Source organism: Callorhinus ursinus, unplaced genomic scaffold (assembly GCF_003265705.2).
Source record: "Callorhinus ursinus isolate GAN/ISIS: 27379988/994484 unplaced genomic scaffold, GSC_fseal_2.0 scaffold5, whole genome shotgun sequence".
NCBI classification, from domain to species: Eukaryota; Metazoa; Chordata; class Mammalia; order Carnivora; family Otariidae; genus Callorhinus; species Callorhinus ursinus.
Genome location: NW_027397067.1, coordinates 13,939,910 through 13,952,442, shown reverse-complemented (window position 1 = coordinate 13,952,442; position 12,533 = coordinate 13,939,910). Strand labels below are relative to the sequence as shown.

At 36.7% G+C, this 12,533-nt stretch overlaps 1 long non-coding RNA gene and 1 pseudogene across 1 annotated transcript in view; one reads left to right on the top strand and one right to left on the bottom strand.

The window, feature by feature from the left end:
• The window catches only part of LOC141372721 (uncharacterized), a 187,167-nt gene that overhangs the window by 104,052 nt on the left and 70,582 nt on the right, over positions 1-12,533 (top strand). The gene's annotated exons all lie outside the window — the stretch shown is intronic.
• LOC112823099 (uncharacterized) lies at positions 8,455-9,426 on the bottom strand (annotated as a pseudogene).

Genomic DNA, 12,533 nt, shown 5'->3' with positions numbered 1-12,533 from the left:
TGATTATTATTTGTACTTCTCTTACTCTAACATATTAATTAATTGTATTGTTTGCTGCTCTCTGCTAATTATTTATTGGCAATGCTACCAAACCCTGTTCTCTGAGATACTCTATCTTCAGTGTGAAATACTGAACGTTTCTGAGCCCTGTATCCCCAGGAAGTGGAAATGGTTAAGAAATCTCTCTATCCCTTTATGTTCTTGGAACCAAACCACAAAGAACCACCTTTTTTTATTCAGTGATAAAACCCACCTCGACCCCAGATTGTGACTCCCGTAAGATTCACTGCTCATCCTTCTTCCTGATGGCCTTGTTTAGTTGCCTTCATAAGACCCCAAGTTTTCTCCTTCTTTGAGACATTGTGCATTAATGAATATTTTTCCTACTGCAATAGCCTGAATAAAATCATCCTTTAATTATGCATTGTAGTCAGCTTTCACATGAGAGATGTCTTGGAATTGAAATACATGATTATATAAAAAAAAACAAGATAAGTAAAATAAAAACATTAAATACTTTATTAACAGAATTATATCTTAAATTTACACACACATACAATGCAGGTGTTCAACAGCAGCACCTAGAGACAACAGTGAAATTGAACAAGTTACTGGGTTAAAATAGTCTCAATAACAGATTATTTCATTTTGTGTGTTTTAGAGAATTTGTTATTAAAATAAGGACAAATATGAGTTTATAGTCATTTCAATAATAACAATTTAAATGTAGAGAAATAGCAGTCCAGCTGTACTTTAAGCTACTTTGGGTAGTGTATTCACTTTCTATTGCTGCTTTAACAAATTATCACAAACTTAGTTGCTGAAACACACAGATTTACTATCTAATAGATCTGAACATAAGTCCAATAGGGGTCTCATTGCACTAAAAGCAATAATTCAGTAGGGGTGTGCTCCTTCTGGAGGCTCTAAGGATAATCTTTTCTCTTGCCTTTTCCACCTTCTAGAGGGCATCCACATTCCTTGGCTTATGGCCTCGTGCCATTTTCAAAGCCAGCAATAATGGGTTGAGTCTTTATCACATCACATCACCCTGACCTTCTCTTTCATTTTCCTCTTTGCTTCAGAGGAACCTTGTGATTATATTGGACACAACTGTATAATCAAAGATAATACTCCCATCTTAAAGTCGTCTGATTACCAGTCTTAACTCCCCTTTGTCATATAACATAGCATATTCATAGGTTGTGGGGATTAGCATGTGAACATCTTCAGGCAGCCATTTTTCTGCTTACCACAGGTAATATATTCATATTTTACCCTAAGTGGAAATACCTTGAGTTTTTCTGACATAGACAGTCCTAGGAAAATCGTACTGTAGATGAGGTTTCTCTGCTCTTGTCTGAGATCTTTTTCTTCCCTTTTTCCAGATTTGCTTTTGCCCCAGGTAGGCCTTTCACCCATACATTCTCTTTTTGCTTCATTATCCTTCTGCACAAACCTGCTCTCAGGAAAGGATCTGTGCATTCAGTCCTAGTACAGGTATATGCAGCCAGTGGTCTAATTCATTACAGATCGTCCCTCCCCAGATTTTTATAATTTAACAGATGGCAACATGTCTAATTTTAAAGGTAAATGTGTGGATGTGGGAAGCATTGTGCTGGTGGAGGTACTTTAAAGAGCTCTGAGACTATGCAGTGTACAAAGCCAGCCAGCCATATAAATGAGATTGCTACGATTGTGCTCGTATTAAAGTTCCATCAGAAAAGAGAGATTTCAATTTTGGACCTCAGTAGGAGCTTAAGTAAATGACTGCCCTAACTGTTTACCTTAATCTAGTCCCAAAATCTCCACGTGGCATAGAAAAGGAAATAAAACAAAAATCCTTTAAACACGCATTGGCCATGAAGTCATTGCTTCTCATATAGGTCTTTTTTTTTTTTTTTGCATCTTAAATCAACCCAAATTTATTATTTCACATTTGTTTTATTTATTTTATTTTAATTCCAGTGTCATTAATATACAGTATTATATTAGTTTCAGATGGGCAATATAGTGATTCAGTAATTCCATATATTATTCAGTGCTCATCAAGATCAGTGTACTTTTAATCCCCTTCACCTATTTCACCCTTCCCACCACCTACCTCCCTGTAGGTCACCTAGAAAGAAGATAAAAATTATTATTAATTTTATAGGAATAATAAGAGAATAAAAGAGAGGACCCCACTACAGATCCTAAATATCAAAAAGATAAGAAAAAAATATTATGAACCAAATTTTATTCCACTGAATTCAACAACTTAAATTTTAGAAAGATACAAAATATCAAAGTTCAATGATTAGGAAATAGAAAAACATGAATAGTCAAGGATCTGTGAAATAATGAATTCATAATTATAAATATCCTTACAAATGTTTATAAACCTGAGAGGTTTCTTTTTTTAAAAAGGTTTTATTTATTAGAGAGAGAGTGCTGGGGGAGGGGCAGATAGAAGAGGGAGAGGGAGAGAATCTCAAGCAGACTCTGCGCTGAGTGCTGAGCCCAATGTGGGGCTTGATCTCATGACCCCAAGATCATGACCTGAGCCAAAATCAAGAGTTGGATGCTCAACCTACTGAGCCACTCAGCCACCCCAACTAGAGAGTTTCTTGGTGAATATTCCCAAGAAAGAAGTAATACCCATTACAAAACCTTTCAAAAAAAAAAAATAGAACAACTTTTCTTCCTCATTTTAGGATGGCAGCATTATCCTGATTTCAGAGCATTGAGACATGACAAGAAACTTTTTACTGTATTTTTCAAGAACATAGATGCAAAATTCCATAACAAAATGTTAGTGAATCATGTCTCTTTATTATTATATGTGATAATAATTCATGAATTTTTCAACAAACGGTGCTGGGACAAGTGGATATACACACACAAAATAATAAAGTTGGACCTTTGTCTCACAACATATACAAAAAAATTTAACTTAAAATGGGTTAAATGCCTAAATATAATAGATAAAACTCTAAAACTCTGAGAAGAAAGTGTAGGATTAAATCTGTATGACCTCAGATTTGGCAGTACAGCCTTAGATATGACACCAAAGAAAGAACAACAAAAGAAAAAAATAGGTAAATTAGACTTCATCAAAATTTAAAACATTCGTGCTTCAAAGGATACTATCAAGAAAGTGAAAAGCCAACCAACAATATAGGAGAAAATACCTCAAATCACATTTCTGATGAGGAGTTTGTATCCTGAATGTATAAAGAACTCCTTTGTGTAAGTAGGTGGAATGAAACAAAACCAATGTAGAGATCTTGAATTGGATACCAATAGCACTAAACTAAAGGCTGAAACTGTATCAAACCCTTTAGACTGGAAGATTAAGTAGAATTCTGGCTGGCTTATTTTATGGTTCATGAAGTGTTAGAGAAACTTCAAGGAATTTTTCATGTGTAGCTTTGATAATCAAGAGTGATGATAGAGTCTTAAAGGTATATTTCAATCTTTTAAGTTTGTGGATTTTTTTTTGTAAACTTTATTTAACATACCCAGATAAAGACAAGACATTTTCTATTAGCAATATTGAAAACTTACTAATCTTTAACAGTGCCTTTGCATATATATATGCAAAATAGAAATAGTTGGAAAAAAATAATTAGAATTTATCAGACTGCATCCATCCAAATAAAATTCTAGTCAGTTTACCATTGCATGATTTAGGGTAATTAAGAATTGATGTTATAGTAAAAGAAAAAAAAAGAATTGATGTTAGACTAAGGATATATTTGTTTAAAAAAGACAAACATGCTATTTTCCTGATTTATAAATATTTCCAGTGGCATCTCCAAGGTTTTCTATTATGATTTATGCTGCCACTGGTCTAATTATGATTTACTGATTAGATTCATTTAGAGATCAGTTTGACAAATGAACATTCATTTTGAAGAGAAATTGTCAGTGATAACTAACTCTGTACTGGTGATCATAAAACAGGAATGTAAGAAAAATATTGTTTGCCTTCAATTGACCATTAATTTTACCCCACTGATATTAACAATTTTTTAAAGATTTTATTTATTTATTTGAGAGAGAGCACAAGCAGGGGGAGGGGCAGGGGGAAAGGGAGAAGCAGACTCCACGCCGAGCAAGGAGCCCAACACGGGACTTGATCCCAGGACCCCAGGATCATGACCTGAGCTGAAGGCGTTTAACTGAATGAGCCACCCAGGGGCCCCTGATATTTACAATCTTTAATGGCATTCTTTAATTAATCATGTTTCCATACTTCATATAGTTATCCAGAACTTTTCAAGTTTGTTTTCTTTTCTTTGCAAAGGTTTTAATCAGAACAAGTGTGATATTTAAACTCTTTTATATTCAGACTCTTTATTTTTAAGAGCACTCTGTCCTATTCATTTGAAGTGTAGTTACTCTGTTCACAACTGAGTGCATCTTGACATTTGAAAATGAATACGGGCCTCAAGAGAAAGTGCAATTTACTCAGGTTTCACAGTTGCTCTTATTTAGTGATGTCTATGATCATATTAAAGATGTATTAATTGCATTTCAGGATTAACTCTGACTGAAGGGTCTGTGAAAAAGAGCCCATACACAATTATTTATAGCTCTGTCTCATTCTTTGTATAGGCTCCTTTTGGGAAGTTGGAAGGGAGATAAACCAATAAAGGGTAAATAAACTCAAATACATTCTTTTAAAAGTCGCCAACAATTTTATTATTCCTGCCAGAAGCCATCAGCTGTACGCAGATTAACTTTAATAGGGAGTTGTGTACCAAGAATCCTGACATAGAACCTCTAATTAGAGCTGATTACAATTTTTTTCAAATGCTTACTCAGAGAAGTGTACTTAATGGTGAATTGCAACCTTTCAAAAATTGAAATTACAAAATAATTGAATAAGAGGAGGTAGAAGAAGATGCAGGGGAGAGGCAGTTTCATAACTAGAGGAAAGGGTATTCTCAGAAGGAGCCCCTGCTTCTGGTAAACCTGTGAAGGCATTCCATGGGCAAACATTTCTTTCTCTTCTTTTATATACCAGTTTCTTGGTCTACTTGAGCGTGCAAAAGGCTCTGGAATTAGTTTGAGCTATTTACATCAGAATCTTTTAAAATGTGATCGGTTTCCCATAGCCATTTGGCATATAAATCATTGCAAAAGCTTTTTGTCTTATTTATTTGTTCGGCCCATATCTTTTCTATTAATAATTTAATCTTGTCTGTCATCAACTTAACCTGAATGAATAGCCAGTTTCAAGATCCTTTAGGTAAACTGATCTTTTGTAAGGTCAGTTCCCAACATTTTCTCTATAGCAATATACATGGAAAATGACTTTTATATGCAGTACACTTCTACTATCAGATATACACAGAGTAATCAACCCCTGGCATGTCAACTATAATTCTACACCATTTCCTTTGCAACTTGAAAGAAGAGTACATGGAAACATAAATGATAATGATGTTACCATAGATACAATCTTGAATTTGGTCTACTAGAGTTTCAAGATTAAAGCGTTAATAATAGAAATAAAGTACATCTTATAGCTGATGAGTATGTCACAATTAATAGAATAGGATATGAAATTAAAAATTACAGAACCATCAATGAGTAGCATTTGTGCTACATGGGAATGGAAAATCTTAACTTCAAAGAGCATTGTTGATGGCCCAGAGCAGTCACTACATAATGACTTTTGGTTGAAGTAATTAACCCCCTTTGTAAGAGTCAAATTATAACTGCCAATCATCAGGGCGCCAGGGTGGCTCAGTCAGTTAAGCATCTCACTCTTAGCCCCATGGAGGTTCCTGCAAGGATGTGGAGCCTGCTTAGGATTCTCTCTCTCTCCATCTTCCTCTGTCCCTGCCCCCACCCTTTTGCAAGAGCTATCTCATACCATTTGCAAGAGCTCTCTCATAAATAAATAAATTAATTAATTAAATAAAACTGCCAATCACCTGTGTCTCTTTTCCATGTAGAAATCTGGATTGTTATCCTGAAAGAATAAGATTCCTTACAGTCTTCTTACCTGATTGCAGTGTTTCCTCTATTTGCCAGAGATGTAGACATAGACTTGTCAAGTCACACTGGAGAGTCAGACACATGTTACTTCACTTTCATGATGTTCACACTTAAAGAGATAAAGGACATTTAGTTTGTGGATTCTCCCTCAATTGGAGTTTTACTGATTTTTTTTTCTGATTATTTTCAGCTCATTCTTCTTTAACAGGAATATCACAAAAATGATGTGAAGTATTTTTCTCTCTGTATTCTATCAGGTGGCACACATTTTTTATGTGTACCATTACTAATGATGTTCACCTGGATTACTTTGTTGAGGTGGTATCTGCCAGAATCCACTGTGAAGTTATTCCCTTTACCTGCATTTATTTTTTTCTTTATCTGTATTTAATAAGCCTTTTATAGAGAGAGTTTTCTGTGTCAATTTGGTGGCTATAATACACAGTTATTTAATCAAATACTAATTTAGGTGTTGCTGTGAAGGTATTTTGTAGATGTAGTTAACATCTATAATCAGTCTACTTCAATTAAAAGAGATTGCCCAAGATAATGAGGGTGGGATTCATTCCATCAGTGGAAGGGCCTTAAGAGCAAAAACTGAGGAAAAGTATCTGCTTCAAAACTGCAGACTCCTGCCTGAGTTTCCAGCCTTTTGGCTTGCCCTATATAATTTGGACTTGCCAGCCCCCAAAATCACATGAGCCAGTTCTTTGAAATCTTTTAATATAACATAGTAAAAATTACTGCTTAATTATTAAATGAAATATATATTTTGCCCATATATATCTAGTCCATATATATCTAATCCTTTGGGTTCTATTACTCTGAAAAACCTTGACTGATCTGACTGATAGGGATTTTGGTATTTGGGAGTGGTTTAGGAGGAACAGAATCTTAAGGATGAGATTTCTGAATTGATTGTATGGAGGTAATTTGAGATTATGAAATGTCCCGTTCTTCATCAAAATGTCAATTTATCCATTTTTCATTTACATCAGTATGGACTCATGATTTCCTAATTTATTCAATGGTTTATAATCTATGTTTTGTAGTAACTATTGAAATATAATTCACATTGTATATAATCTACACTTTCTAAGTATAGAATTCAATGATTTTTACTGTATTCAGAGGATTAGGCAACCATCACCTCAATTAATTTTTGAATACTTTTCTCACCCCAAAATGAAGACCTATACACTTTCTCTTTTATCCCCCAGACTCCTCATCTCATCCAGGCTTGGCAACCACTTAACTATTTTCTGTCTCTATAGATTTGCCTGTTCTAGACATTTCATATAAATGGAAAAATGTAATATGTAGTCTTTTGTGACTGGCTTGTTATTACTTAGCATAATATTTTCAAGTTCTTCATGTTGTAGTATATATCCGTATATCATTCCTCTTTATGGTCAAATAATATCCCATTGTGTAAAAACCACATTTTGTTTATCCATTCATTATTTTTTTTTTAGAGGGACTGGTTCTTTATTTCAAAAAGACACTTGTCAATTTTCAGTATCAAAACAGTTTGCACTATTGGTTTCTTTCTCCCAGTCGGCCCCCAGAGAGCACACCAAAGGAGGGTGCATTTTAAGCCAATAAGCTGCAGGATACACACCTAACAGGCCTCATAGAAACCTCACCAAAAAGGGGAATTGGGGAGGGAAAGAAACTTTTTAAAAGATCAGCACACTGTCAGCCCACAGACTGTAGAGAGTTCTCAGCCAGACAGGGTGGCCAATGTGCCCCAACCCTAAAGAAGCAAAGTTTCAAAATAATATAAAATTTAAAAACAGTTTTGTACATGATCTATTCAAGATTTCTCCAGCACTAACTGATACAAAGCGCAAGATGGCACTTTTAGAGACAGCAGCTTCGGACCCAGCAAAGGGTAATGAGATGAGTTTGTTTCATAATGGCTAAATCAGTGGCAAACACATAATTTTCTTTTTTTCCTTCAAGGAGGCAGGAGAGAAAATAAGCAGTCACCTCAACATAAGGGGAACATGATCCATTCTATGGGCAGTTAGGGTAAAGATAGGATAAGGATTTGGTCTCAGATAGAGGTCTCACCATCTTAATCTGTTTGGTCACTTCTGATGGAAAAAAAAATTAAAAAATGTAAGTTGCTCAAAGATACCTTAAAGCTGAAACCCTGAGCCACACTTTTTTGGCCACTCCTCCTGGAATCACCTTTCTAATCTGGCTGGTACTTTGGACAAAGCAATGAAGCTTCCCAGAGGGGGTCTCTTTCCGGGCTCTGGCTCTCAGTAAGGCAGGCCCCTGCCTCCTCTGTGGAGAGGGCAGTATGCACTAAACTGAAAAGTTACTTTCCAAATGTGAAGAAGGGAACAGACTGCTGCTTCAGAACTGTGGAATTATTTGGAATGTTTTACAAATGGTTGCTACATCAACAATAACAAGAAAAGGTAATTACAAAATGTGTACATCACAACATGCTTTTAAAGACACTTTGCATTGTGCTCACATTCCCTTAAACATTGTTCCCAAAGGTGCTCAGCCTCAAGCCCGACTGGAATCTCTAGGGAGAGGCAGAGACAATTTGGCGAAAAAGACACAGGGGTTGGGGTGGGAGAGGCAGCAAAAGGAGAAAGCAGCCTTCCAGTTAAAGATCAGTCCTCAGTTTCAAGGCCAGCTTCGGGCAGGCTGGCCTCAGTGGAGTCGGGATCAGAGGCGGGAGGAGCAGCGGCAGGGCAGGACTGGGGTGCTCTACATCTCATTCAGGTTAAGCAGAGTCTGGTCCAGCATCCTTTGTGTACAGAGGTGCTCCTCTTTGGTGCGTTTCAGCTTATCTTCCAAATCATCAATTGTCTTCTCCAGCTTGGCTACCGATCTCTCAGCAAACTTGGCACGGGTCTCTGCCTCCTTGAGTTTATCCGTGAGAATCTTTATCTCTTCCTCATATTTGTCTTCCTTTTGAGAGTACTTTTCTTCAGCAGCACTCAGACACTTCAGGTTCTGGTCCATCAGTCTGATCTGCTCATCCATCTCCCGGCAACGGGACTCTGCCAGCTCAGTTTGTTCCTCTGTGCATTCCAAGTCCCCCTCAATAATCACCAACTTCTGAGCCACCTCTTCATACTTCCGATCTGCCTCTTCTGCAATGTGCTTGGCCTCTTTGAGTTGGATTTCCTGGAGTTCCATCTTTTCTTCATCTTTTAAGGCTCAGTTCTCAATAACCTTCATACCTCTCTCGCTCTCATCTGCAGCTTTCTCCGCTTCCACCAGCTTTTGCAGGGCAGTGGCCAGGCGCTCCTGGGTGCGGTCCAGCTCCTCTTCAACCAGCTGGATCCTACGGTTCAAGGCCACCTCGGCCTTGGCATTTGCACTAACGTAGTGAGTGAGGCACCAATTCCTCCTCTGCTCCTTCACATCGACTGAGAGAGTGGGTTTAGCAGTTGCCCGCATAAGAAAGAGCCCAGGCCGGAGGATGGGAGGCGGTGCTGTGGCCTCAACCTCCTCCAGAGAGGGCACCGCGCTTCCTCTCCACCGATTGCTGCCTCATTTCCTCTATCCATTCATTATTGATGGAAATTTAGAATGTTTTCATTTTTGGCTGCTATTGTAAAAGGACACTAAAATCATTTGTGTACAAGTTTCTTTGTGGACATATGCTTTCAGTTTTCATGGGTATCTACCTACGAGTGGAATTGGTGGGTGAAATAGTAACTGTATGTTTAGCTTTTTGAGGAACTTCCAGACCGTTTTCCAAAGTGGCTCTCTCATTTTACATTCCACCAGCAGTGTATGAAGGTTCCAATTTCTCCACATTCCTGCCAACATTTGCTATTTTTTTGTTTGACTATAGTCATTTTAGTAGTTGTGACATGGTATCTCATTGTGGTTTTGATTTGCCTTCCCCTAATGACTAATAATGTTGAGCATCTTTTATGTGCTTGTTGGCCCTTTGTGTTTTTTCTTTGGAGAACTATTTACTCATATTCCTTGTTTATTTTTTAATTATGCTACTTGTCTTTTTTATTACTAAGTTGTAAGAGTTCTTTACATATTCTACATTCACATCCCTCATCAGATATATGATTTGCAAATATCTTCTCCCATTATGTGGGTTGTCTTTCTCTTTGGCGGGAGTATCTATTTAAATACAAATGTGTTTCATTTTTATGAAACCACATTTATTTACTTTCTCTTTTGTTGCTTGTGTTTTTCATGTCATATCTAAGAATCCATAGCCAAATCCAAAGTCACAAAAATTTACTTCTATATTTTCTTCTAAGATTTTACAGTTTTAGCTATTACATTAGGTCTTTGTTTAATCTTGAACTATATACAGTATGAGATAAGGGTCCAACTCCATTATTTTTTATGTAGACAGCCAGTTTTCACAACACCATTTATTGAAAAGTCTATTCTCCATCCATTGAATTGAACTGTGATGTGGAAAATGAAAAAGCTGGAAGCTAAAATAATTAGCACCTTAACTGAACCAACCATTAAGCTGGCAAAAACTGATATAATCAGCTTTTTTGGAACCCTGCAATCTAAACAAAAGCTTACAGCAATGAAGCAAGTGCTTAATGAAGGAAAAAATACTGTAAATTTCAATATGAAAGCATTGTAGTATTTTTGCTTACCTTCCTACCATCCTTCATTCTCCAGCTCAGTAGTGCCTGTCTGGACAGTGGCCCACATTACTAGGGAGACTTGCTGGTGCTAAGGGGGCAATATAAACCTTGTTCTCAAAAAACTGCGGTTGTGAATTTTGACATGTCTGATAGTTACCTGAGGGAATGGCACAAAGGCTCAACTTTCTTTTGACCCCTGGAGGGCTGGAGCAGCTTTCTGGCAGTAGTAACATTTGTCAAAAGCATCTAAAGACATATACTATCTGCATCTAGCTGGAGCAAGCAATAGCAAATGGGGCAAGTAGCAGACAGACTCAAAAGCCTGAGAAGGGGGCTTAGGAGGAGGATTCTTGGAGGAATAAGGGCTTTGAAGGGTTACTATGTATACCAATGAAGCCAGATTGCAGTGTGCATTCTCAGGGCCACAGGCATGTTCAGAAAATGCGTGAGAAGAGGTTTGCACCTCTTGCTAATCTGTGGGCTCCCTGTGAGCAAGAGGTATAAAGCATAGGCAGATTTGTAAGTAGCCTGTCTTACTGTTGAAGGAGTGTCCCAGCTCCAAACAATCTTGGCTCCAGGCATTAAGGAAATCTCCGTCAGCTGTCAGGGTAGTGATTGACCACTGAGATAACAGAACGGAGACATCAGTGACACACATGACTAGCAATACAGTCTTTGCAAAAAAATAGTTTGAAAAAGTTAACTTTAAGAGTTAAAAGTTAACTTTAATTTAACTTAAAGTTAATAACTTAACTTTAGCTCTCAACAATCAACAAACCTTGGGGGAGTGGAGAGAATCTTATTTACAGAGTTACCACATTATAATATTCAAAATGTCAAGTTTTCAACAGAAACTTACAAAGGCATACAAGAAACAGGAAAGTATGGTCAATTCACAAGAAAAAAAGAAGTGGACAGAAACTATCCTTGAAGAAGTCCAGGCATTGGATTTATAGAAAAGACTTCAAATCAACTATAGTATAAGGTGATTAGAATAACTGAATTATATGGTCAGGGTAAAACACTTGAAACTTTATTTTTCATTAGACTGACAATGCCACCAATTGTGCTGTTATTTTTTACCACAACTCTTTTTTCTATTTACTACAACCCTATATTGAGCTGTGTAAGCAAAATCTTTGACTTCTCTCTTAGAGAATAGAAGGGAGATCAGGGAGAATAGAAGAGTTCTCTTAAAGCTGATGTTCTGCATTAGTCTGAAAGGCATTGCCACCTATTTTCTGATTGGATCCCTAAAGGTATGGATCTGTGGAGAAACGAGAATGCTACCAGGCCAGTGCAGCTGGAAGTGCTAGACTATGACCTGTGTGTACTGATCCACCATGAGTTAAGGAAATGGATGGAGAGTGACTGTTTAGAAACTCCTAACAGCAATTTCTAAGAATAATTCTAGGTCTGTGGAATATAAGAAAATATTAGGTAGTATTTCAAATGCTGTTTATCTCATTTATTTTTATTGTAATTTACTTTTATTGTATTTTACAGAAATGCTGATCCACAACAAATTGGAGAAAAATTTTTAAAAAATTTTTCAGATGGTTTGAGATCATTGTTCTAGGCAACTTCATCAGATCTCCTAGGTCAGGCTTATTTATTTGGGAATATAATGATTTGCTAAAATACCAAAGACATCTGTGTTTCAATGTGAAAACAAAATTGACAAACCATTGGCAAAACTGGCAAAGAAAAAAGAGAGAAGATTCAAATTTTAAAGTCAGGAAAAGAAAGGAAATACTCCTCGCATTCTGGCGGCCCCTTATTTTTCAAAGAACTACTTTTGGTTTTGTTAATTCTACTAATTTTCTATTCTTATTAGGTTTATTTATGCTCTAATCGTTATTATTTCCTTCCATCTGCATCTTCTTGGATTTAGTTGGCTCTTCTGTTTCTAGTTTCTGGAGGTGGAAG